The sequence below is a fragment of the Astyanax mexicanus genome, chromosome 22 (assembly GCF_023375975.1).
Source record: "Astyanax mexicanus isolate ESR-SI-001 chromosome 22, AstMex3_surface, whole genome shotgun sequence".
Taxonomy (NCBI): domain Eukaryota; kingdom Metazoa; phylum Chordata; class Actinopteri; order Characiformes; family Acestrorhamphidae; genus Astyanax; species Astyanax mexicanus.
The window spans coordinates 4,377,544-4,389,558 of record NC_064429.1 but is presented as its reverse complement, the minus strand read 5'-3'; positions in this window follow the sequence as shown (position 1 = coordinate 4,389,558).

Sequence of the window (12,015 nt, the reverse complement as noted above, 5' to 3'; positions counted from 1 at the left end):
GAGATGAAGTTATGCAGAAGGTTAAAGCAGAGTTAGGTTATAAAAACATATCCCAAACTTTGAGCATCCCAAGGAGCACTGTTCCACAATCCATCATCCATCAGAGAAGCAGCCAGGAGGCCCATGGTCACTCTGGAGGAGCTGCAGAAATCCACAGCTTTTTACAGGACAACTGTAAGTTGAGCACTCCACAAATCTGGCCTTTATTGAAGAGGGGCAAGAAGAAAACCCTTGTTGAATACAATATATAAGTGCAGTTTGCAGTTAACCACAAGCCATAAACAGCTAATATTTATTACTCTCACATTATCCTGTAGAATATGTGGATACACTTGGGAATTCATTTTCCCCTCAAATTATAGATAGATAGATAGATAGATAGATAGATAGATAGATAGATAGATAGATAGATAGATAGATAGATAGATAGATAGATAGATAGATAGATAGATAGATACTTTTATCTCGAAGGAAATTTAGGAACAGGGTTCCAAAAAAGCAGCAAAGCAGGACCAAATCATGATGTTCCATCCAATATATTATTATAACCTATTATATATTATATAACCAGTACCAATTATGCCTTTTCAATCTTTGTATTTTACTCAGGATTGTTTCTTTATGTTATTGATGAGTCTCCATTGTGCTCTTAGGGTAATTTCGACTGGACGCCCACTTTTTGACACAGTAGCCACAGTCACACATTGTCTCAATTTCTAGATTGTTTGGTTCACTGTAGACTGTAGGTGAAAAAAAAAATACCAATTTGTAACCCTTTCCTGCTTTATATAACAACAATTTTTTTTTTTTATCAAAAACCCTCTAAAAGCTCTTTATGGTGCAGCATTGGCTCACATATGAGTATTTATCTTGTGTGCAGAGCAAAACTCAAAAAGTTTGAGTGGTTTGATCAGTCAAATTAGCTCTAGAAAAAAGGGTCATACACAGAGATACAAACAGATTTAGAGTGCTTGGTATGTCGCTGGATAACAGTTGCAGTACTTCGCTAAAGACATGTGAAAATAGACAGACTTATATACCCAAAGTTAATGACAAACAGCTGAAAACAATCTCAGAATTCCAGAGATGACAAGAGAGAAAGCGTGCTGATTGGTGGAGTCCGGACACATGTCAGAGACAGATGCATTCTTGGGGTTGGAGTCCTGAGGTGGAGATTGTCCATTGACAGAAAGGGAGGAGTCTGGGTTTTAGACTACACAGTCTGTAATAGGCGTGACACAAGGGTGCATATACCTTTTCCACTAGAACTATGAGGTTCTCAATCAACACATGAACGATCATAATCCTCTTTTGTGTCACATTATTACTTTAAGGCACATTATATATGTCAACAGCCTTGACACTTGGATAAAGAGTATCAGCGAATCACAGTATTCTCATATCGTCGTTATCGTGGGCAATGGTTATAATGTGTTACGCATTTTTACAAACCAGGAGTGGCATAAAGCCTAAATCAGAAAGCAGTGTGTAAGACTGGTGGAGGAGAACATGATGCCAAGATGATGAAAACTACGATTAAAAACCACCAGGGTTATTCCACCAAATATTAATTTCTGTACTCTTACAACTTTATTAATATGAACTTGTTTTGTGATATCATATCATGAGATTCCCTGTGATTCCCACCCCTAGAAATGACACTGATGTCAATTTTCTTTTTAAGAGGTGTCATTATCCCAAGATGACAAGATGGATAGGGAATTCTCTGACATATATAAAGAGCTTGATATTTTTATGAAATTGCTAATATTTAAAATGCCCAAATTATAACTCAGGCAGCACTGCAGACATGGTACCCTTAATGTCAAAGGTTACAGGTTTAAAGAAACCTGTATTTAAATGTCTAAAGTTCTGTAAATTGCGTTTATGAGTTTGTGTTTATTTAGAGTAAATCTTGAACATTGCATTGTTACACAGTGTTTGTATGAAATTGAAAGTATAAAGTAGGGGTTAAAGGATATCTGGTGTCGTGTGAAATGATCTACTGATTTACTGTTGAGGTCTAGTGAATTAGGGGTGGGGAGGCCTGTTGTCTTGGATGCGATATGGGTGATGCATGTGAGTTTTTTTCTATTGGCAGAAGTTATTATGTTGAAAAAGCAGGGTAGACAGTAGAAGACAATGGGCTCAACAGCTGGGAGATCAACAGCTGATCGGATCAAAACTAATATCTCAGTATATTTATTTAGGGATGGCTATTAGGGATGTCCCGATCCAGCTTTTTGAACTTCCGGTCCGATACCGATATTTATTTGCACTTCCGATCCGATACCGATATCGGCTGATACCGATACCAGCCTATCCGAGCATGTATTAAACTTTAAAGTTATTTAGCCAACTTACTTTGTTGTCAAATTCATGTTGAAAAGCGTTTTACTCTTGATAACAAGTAGCCAGCTGAATAAGGTGTGTTTGAAAAAAACACAATGGTTGGTAAGGAGAAACTGACCTGTTTATTTAGCAATTAATAAACTCAAAATAGACAAAATAATAAATAACAAAGAGAAATGCCATCAGTAAACCAAGGCTTAAAAAGCCATAAGTGCAAATAATATTGTAAGTTGTATTAAAAAAGCAAAACACACAAACTGAGTAGAAAATAGTCTATTAACAGCATCAGTACTCTTGACTGCTGTACTCATCAGTGCTTTTGAACAAGTGTAAACCAAAGCTAAAAAAAAATCAGTGCAAATGTTGTAAACTATTTAAAAGCAGAATGCCTTCTACTCCCCAATCTCCTCCACACTTTGCTGCTCCATCCCATCTACACACTCCCTTCAGTTCCGACTGTTTGCCCTGCCTGCAGTCCGAGCATGATGGGGAGATTCTTTTTTTACAAAGACGAGCATTTCAGTATGCTCAGGTGTCAGCCTGCTCCTGTGTTAGTAATGTAACTATAATATAATAAATATTTTGTATAAGCCATCAAAGCTAAATTATCAAACTAAGCTACGTTTCACACAGTTTTACCTTTTAGTTGCATAAATAAGAAACATAACATGTTTCATAAACTTCTTTATTTGCAAATAATTGTGTATTTTACCCACACCCACTAGTTATAAAAAAAATAAGCAAAAAAATATTAATGTTAAGAGAGAAAACTTTATTAAATTCAAAAATAAAAACTCTTCATAAAGGGAGCAAACGCTGACTCCAGCCAGTCTGACGGGTCTTTCCCGGCCCGGGGAGATGCTATGCTCGTGTGCTGAAGGTGTGCTGAAAAATGCGGACCGGATTTTACTCTCACTGGCGAAAACACAGCAAAAACTGGAATGGATTATCTAAAAGGGTGCGCTGGAAAAAGTCGGGATCGGACTTTCAAAGAAAATTTGACCGGGAGTCTGGATCGGCATTTTCTCGTGCCTTCCGATCCGATATCGATACGCATTTTTTGCAAATATCGGCGGCCAATCCGATCCAAATATCGGATTTTATACAGGCCCTTTTATCATTCAGCTCTATATGCTGTACATTAGTGTAGCCTAGTAGTTCTAGCAGCATTTTATATTAACAACAACTGAAAGGCAATTTAAATTACACTAATTAATTATAATCTATGGAGCCTGAAAGGGGCCGTGGAAAAAATCTATAATTAAATTGAGCGAACAATATAGCAGTTCATGCAAACAATTTTTATGCGCACTACGACAAGAAGCTAGGAGGGAAAAAAAAATTTCCACTCTTGAGCTGTGTGATTATCGTCAGTTATCTACACTTATAACCTGTAACAGATAAAGAGCGAAAATGTTTTCTTTCCTTCCGAGCTTCTTGTCAAAAAAAAAAAAAAAATTACTCAAAATAAAGAAACTGTTTGCTCGAATTAAAGAATTTGTTTGGTTAAATTAAAGAAATCGTGAGCATGAGTTGTAAATTGTTCACTTGTATTAAAGAAAATGTGATCATGAACTATTATATTATTGGCTCAATTTAACTATTTTTTCTTTATCCACGGCTCCTTATGGGCTCCATAAACATGGGCTAAAACTGTGTCAGGTCCATTCACATACCCATGTAAAGGAGCCGATTGGTCAGATCAAGTTAGACTGGGCATATCTGTTGTAAACATCAGTGTTTTTATCTCAGTAGTGACGCTTCACACTGCTGCTGTTTTTTAGTGCTGTGGTATTAGAACAGGAGACGTGGGTTTCAACTGTGTTTCATTGAAAAGTCGGGTTTCGCCATCACTGTCTGTTTTTATAGAGTTAACCCTTTGAACTCTAGGCTCTTTTGGTGTGTTTTTTCTCAGTTTTTGTCAGTTCTTCTTTTAGGTCTTATAACACAGTAATGATATCAGACAGACACATGCCCTGATCTCTTTTACTCCAGAAGACATACGGCTGCTCAAAAATATAATCATTTAAATTGTAAAAGGAAGCAGAATTGTTATATTTTCCTGGAACTGATCATGTTTTGGTCTAAATTTTACCAAGCGCCTGATTTTTTTTTTTTTTTTTACTTATTTTTGAATGTATATAGACTTTAAATATATTCACACCTAAGATATATTTTGAAAAATGGTTAGACTAGCGTGTTTAAGAGTTGAAAGCATAAGAATATTGATGATAATAATATTTAATTACATGGCTTATTCATTTTTACTTTGATAAAATACATGGAGAAACAGCATCAACCGGATTTATTTTTCTTGATAATCAATAATCACACCTCTAGTATACATGTAGATACTAAAAACCTGACACTCAGAGCAGCCTATGCCTTTCAGTATTTCAATCAGGACACTTATTAAAACTACAGTATATACAAAAGTGTAAACTTTTTAGTCTAAATAAATAAAAATGTTTAGTGCAAAATAACTATTTAGTAAAAATGTGTAAGTAAAATAAAAACTATATAAAGTAGTGCGCACACCATACCTAGCTTTAGTTTGAGTAAAGCAGGTAGTTTCACACTTTTTCTCTGTGGACACTTTTGAGTCTTTATTTACTGATATTATTATATGTTTGAAGCACTAAAGGTAAATAATATTGGTCGGGGAAGGAGATTTTTCACTTTTTTAGGTGTTTTTCTCAATGGGTTTCTTGTAGATGTTTTATATATAGACACTTTAAATCTACATATTGATTATGGTTATGTGTGAAGGCATTCCTGAATAATTAAGCTGAGAACACAAGGTGCGATTTTTGAAGGGAAAGGGTTAAAGTGTCTGAATGAGTTCTGTAACTCTCCTGTTAGAGCCACATGCCCGAATCTGCACTTATCTGATTGGCTAAGGAGCATCTTTGGGGATATTTACACTCGCGGGATTGGTCTGTGAGTTTCCTGTGATGCAAAGCCTCCACTGAAAGACTAGTAACATTACACTTAAAAAAACACTTTGGAAATTTAATAGTTCTAGTTTTTATCTCTTCTCTTTTTAATAAGCAACTCCTCTTCCATACCTTCTGTCATGTGTTTATCGGTTATAAATTGTACTGTATCATCCTATATCTCGTAAGAAGATGTATCGATATTTTTTTAAATCTCTATATTTTGCCCAGCTCTAGGTGTGACTATGCTTTTGTACAGAAGAAGCAAGTGACAGCGGCCAACAGAAAGTGCTTTAAGCTTACGGGTGGCTGAAAATCTCTGTTGACTACGTCTATGGATCTCAGTAGTGTGTTGCTTAATTTAACTGTCTGCTTAGTTTAAATGTCTCCTTCTGCTAAAATCCATTTTTTCTTGTTCTATGAATAATGTCCTATGGGTCTTTTTGGGTTGTATATGATGCTGCACATGAAGCAGTTTCTCAGCTTTCACTGTCTAGTAAAAGAAAATCCTCAGAAATACGAGTTGATCAGGAAAGGCTCAGAAGTAAAGATGTGCGATACTGGGAAAGTTGTCACAAAGAAGCTTTACAGAAAAAAAAACAACAACAGCAAAGTTAGATTTTAATTCAGACTGTTCAGCTTGGTTTAATGACTCTTGTGGGAAACAGGTTTTTTAAACGGTTCCACAGGTTCTCAGCTGGACAGCAGCCCCTTGGCCTTGATTCTGTAGTGTTGGCCTGATTGTGGCTCTCCTCACATGTCCTTGTTCACTTTGTTTCTGAGTAAAGAGGAATGGCCTTGGCTAGACAATGACGGCTGTGTCTAATGCAACTGTTTCCTCATGTCACGTGTGCAGGAGCAGGGAGGACGTGAGGCGGACTCAATTACAAATATTTATTAAATAAACAAAAACTGAACAATACAAGGAAACAAGGATAACGTATAAACTAAGAAACATGGCACACATGAACTGACGAAAAACGTACAACACCGGATAAACATTACAGGAACAAGAGGACTATATAAAGACACGGACAAACAGGAAACACCTGACGACAAGGTAACGAGGGGGCGGAGCTACTACTGACACAGGTGACAACAGGTAACGTAATGACACAGACGAACACTGGGGCCGGCTACAAATGACCACAAACAAGAGCACATGGGACAGGAACTAGAGAAGAGACAGAAGGTAAACAAACACAGGGCACATGATACAGAGAGACAGAAAACAGGGACAGACACAGGCTAGGGTGTTACACCTCAGAACAAGGAATAAATGCTCATCGCCATCAGCGTTTTCCATTTATTATTTTTGTAACAGAATATTACGAAATGCTTTCAGCTTACTGCTGAAAATGAAACATGACCCAGGAAACCATTACGTTTTTATTACAAGATGAAAAAAAATGTTTTTTTTTACTGTATCTGTATCTACTGGAGCATTATTTGTTTTACTTCACTACTGTACTTAAGTACTAAAATACTGTACCTGTATCTACTTGAGTATTATTTTTACTACACTACTGTACTTAAGTACTAAAATGCTGTATATCTATCTACTGAAGTATCATTTTTAATTCACTACTGTACTTAAGTACTAAAATGCTGTACCTGTATATACTGGAGTATTATTTTTACTTCACTAACTACTGTACTTAAGTACTAAAATGCTGTATCTGTATCTACTGGAGTATTATTTTTACTTCACTACTGTACTTAAGTACTAAAATGCTGTATGTGTATCTACTGGAGTATTATTTTTACTTCACTACTGTACTTAAGTACTAAAATACTGTATCTGTATATACTGGAGTATTATTTTTACTTCACTACTGTACTTAAGTACTAAAATGCTGTACCTGTATATACTGGAGTATTATTTTTACTTCACTACTGTACTTAAGTACTAAAATGCTGTATCTGTATCTACTGGAGTATTATTTTTACTTCACTACTGTACTTAAGTACTAAAATGCTGTATCTGTATCTACTGGAGTATTATTTTTACTTCACTACTGTACTTAAAATAAGTACTAAAATGCCGTATCTGTATCTACTGGAGTATTATTTTAACTTCACTACTGTACTTAAATACTAAAATGCTGTATCTGTATCTACTGGAGTATTATTTTTTTTTACTACACAACTGTATTTAAGTACTAAAATGCTGTATCTGTATCTACTGGAGTATTAATTATTTTTACTACACTACTGTACTTAAGTACTAAAATGCTGTATCTGTATCTACTGGATTATTATTTTTACTTCACTACTGTACTTAAATACTAAAATGCTGTATCTGTATCTACTGGATTATTATTTTTACTTCACTACTGTACTTAAATACTAAAATGCTGTATCTGTATCTACTGGAGTATTATTTTTTTTACTTCACTACTGTACTTTAGTACTAAAATGCTGTATCTGTATCTACTGGAGTATTATTTTTTTTACTTCACTACTGTACTTAAGTACTAAAATACTGTACCTGTATCTACTGGATTATTATTTTTACTACACTTCTGTACTTAAGTACTAAAATACTGTATCTGTATCTACTGGAGTATTGTTTTCACTTCACTACTGTACTAAAGTACTAAAATACTGTATCTGTATCTACTGGAGTATTATTTTTACTTCACTACTGTACTTAAGTACTAAAATACTGTATCTGTATCTACTGGAGTATTATTTTAACTTCACTACTGTACTTAAATACTAAAATGCTGTATCTGTATCTACTGGAGTATTATTTTTTTTTACTACACAACTGTATTTAAGTACTAAAATGCTGTATCTGTATCTACTGGAGTATTATTTTAACTTCACTACTGTACTTAAATACTAAAATGCTGTATCTGTATCTACTGGAGTATTATTTTTTTTTACTACACTACTGTACTTAAGTACTAAAATGCTGTATCTGTATCTACTGGAGTATTATTTTTTTACTTCACTACTGTACTTAAGTACTAAAATGCTGTATCTGTATCTACTGGATTATTATTTTTACTTCACTACTGTACTTAAATACTAAAATGCTGTATCTGTATCTACTGGAGTATTATTTTTTTTACTTCACTACTGTACTTTAGTACTAAAATGCTGTATCTGTATCTACTGGAGTATTATTTTTTTTACTTCACTACTGTACTTAAGTACTAAAATACTGTACCTGTAGCTACTGGAGTATTATTTTTATTTCACTACTGTACTTAAGTACTAAAATGCTGTATCTGTATCTACTGGATTATTATTTTTACTACACTTCTGTACTTAAGTACTAAAATACTGTATCTGTATCTACTGGAGTATTATTTATTTTTACTACACAACTGTATTTAAGTACTAAAATGCTGTATCTGTATCTACTGGAGTATTAATTATTTTTACTACACTACTGTACTTAAGTACTAAAATGCTGTATCTGTATCTACTGGAGTATTATTTTTTTACTTCACTGCTGTACTTAAGTACTAAAATACTGTACCTGTATCTACTGGAGTATTATTTTTACTTCACTACTGTACTTAAGTACTAAAATGCTGTATCTGTATCTACTGGAGTATTATTTTTACTTCACTACTGTACTTACAGTAAGTACTAAAATGCTGTATCTGTATCTACTGGAGTATTATTTTTACTTCACTACTGTATTTAAGTACTAAAATGCTGTATCTGTATCTACTGGAGTATTATTTTTACGACACTACTGTACTTAAGTACTAAAATACTGTATCCGTATATACTGGAGTATTATTTTTACTTCACTAACTACTGTACTTAAGTACTAAATACTGTATCTGTATCTACTGGAGTATTATTTTAACTTCACTACTGTACTTAATTACTAAAATGCTGTACCTGTATCTACTGGAGTATTATTTTAACTTCACTACTGTACTTCAGTACTAAAATACTGTATCCGTATATACTGGAGTATTATTTTTACTTCACTAACTACTGTACTTAAGTACTAAATACTGTATCTGTATCTACTGGAGTATTATTTTTACTTCACTACTGTAATTAAGTACTAAAATGCTGTACCTGTATCTACTTGAGTATTATTTTTACTACACTAACTACTGTACACAAGCACTAAAATACTGTATCAGTATCTACTGGAGTATTATTTTAACTTCACTACTGTACTTAAGTACTAAAATACTGTACCTGTATCTACTGGAGTATTGTTTTCACTTCAATACTGTACTTAAGTACTAAAATGCTGTATCTGTATCTACTGGAGTATTGTTTTCACTTCAATACTGTACTTAAGTACTAAAATGCTGTATCTGTATCTACTGGAGTATTATTTTTACTACACTACTGTACTTAAGTACTAAAATACTGTACCTGTATCTACTGGAGTATTATTTTAACTTCACTACTGTACTTAAGTACTAAAATACTGTACCTGTATCTACTGGAGTATTGTTTTCACTTCAATACTGTACTTAAGTACTAAAATGCTGTATCTGTATCTACTGGAGTATTATTTTTACTACACTACTGTACTTAAGTACTAAAATACTGTACCTGTATCTACTGGAGTATTATTTTTACTTCACTACTGTACTTAAGTACTAAAATGCTGTATCTGTATCTACTGGAGTATTATTTTTATGACACTACTGTACTTAAGTACTAAAATACTGTACCTGTAGCTACTGGAGTATTATTTTTACTTCACTACTGTAATTAAGTACTAAAATGCTGTACCTGTATCTACTGGAGTATTATTTTTACTACACTACTGTACTTAAGTACTAAAATACTGTATCAGTATCTACTGGAGTATTATTTTAACTTCACTACTGTACTTCAGTACTAAAATACTGTATCTGTATCTACTGGAGTATTGTTAGGAGAAAATGTTTACACTGTGATTTTAACCCTATAGAATTTACTGTGTACCAAGAAGCCACCCGTCACACACTCAGCTTGTAATCTTATCCCAACCCAACCATGCTCTTGGAAATCTGAAATGGTTTATAAAACAGTCGTCATCATGGACCAAAAAACCATAGTGGTCACGGAAAACGTGCTCTCTGCGAATTCAGCCATTAGCAATATTTTCCAGTAATGCCAACGCTGCCATCTTCAACAACTCCAGCTCAACATTTCATACATGTTTATGTAAACTAGGCTAAGTGGAAACACGTTGAATGATTACTTCAGTAAGCCGATGACATTGTCTGACTTATTTACTGTTTAATTGTCTGATTAATTTACTTACTTTACTCAATAATGGCTTATTACTACAATGTGTGCGTAAAGGATATCTTAATAGTTGTCATTTCAATGCATCGCCCCAGGGGCCTATGCACAAAAACAGTGCGTACTCCATATTTCACACTCAATGCAGCGTTGGCATTATTGGAAAATATTGCTAATGGCCAAATTCATTGAGAGCGCATTTTCCGTGACCATTATGTTTTTTTTGGCCCATGATGATGACTGGCTTATAAGTCATTTTAACATAACTCAAAGTTCATCAGCTGCCATTTTCTTCGTGATTCAGGTGTGGGATTCTGCCTACTGTCACATCCTGGTCTCGTCTCGTGTCTGTGTGTCTTCCCCACGTGACCTGTGCTCCTCTGTGTCTCCCGTCTCAGTACTTTTCCACCTGTTTCTCATTTGTTGCTCCGCCCCTTCCCCAGGTGTTTCTAATTATAGTGTTTCCTGTTTCTTTAAATAGCCCTCCACTGCCACTTTGTCTCCGTCGGTCTTTGCACCTTCCCCTGTTTTGTCTCTCTGTTGTTTCACCGCGTTTCATAGCCCAAGTCCTTGCTCTGTGTTTACCTCTGTTTATCTCGTGTATATTTCTGGTTTCCTGTTTATTTCCATTGTTTTCTCCCTTGCCCTGCTTAGTTTAGTTCTCCTTGTCTAGTTTAGTTTCTTGTTTAGCTCTATGTTCCCTGTATTTAACCTTAGTCATTTGTTTCTCTTTTATTTCTTGTTTTCACGTTTATAGTTTATTTCCTTATTTATTTTCTAGTTTATTTCCCTTATATATATATATATATATATATTCCCTGTTTGTTTATTATCATCGCTCGTTTGTTATTGGTTATTTGTGTTTCTTTGTTTCATGTTTACTTGTTCCTCGTTTCCTTGTTTCTTTGTTATTTATTTAATAAATTATTTATTTATTTCGCCCTTACCTGCACTTGTGTCCGCTTTCCTCGTCACCCTGCCTGGGTCACGCCCATTTCCGTGACACCTACGCACGGTTTGATAAATCCAGATTTTTTTGTGCGTACGGAACTTTTCAGGTCTAGGCGTACGGAACATTTTAGTAGGAAGTCCACACAAGTCTTAGTACATGAGCCCCCTGGTCTCTAGTACTTTATACATGATACATTTTCTCCCCACCCTTCAGATTCATTCATATGTGGATAGAAAGATATTCTGTATTTTTCCGCTTGTCTTGTGAATTGCATATAAAGTCCTGTATGCTCATGTTTTTATATCTAACCCAGCTTTAGCTGACGATTTATCACGTCTCACTCTGCAGACTCCAGCCTGAATCCTGTTCAAGAAAAATAGGTTTTACTTTCAAGTCAGTTTTATAACTTACAGATGTGCAGCCCTCTGTGTTCACTGAAGCCTTAAAGGGATTTGCCAAATCCAGCAAAGCTCAGACGTCCCACGCCACACACTGCAGCACAATAGATTACAGTGTTTAAAGGATGAAGGGAGGCTAATGACAGAAGCA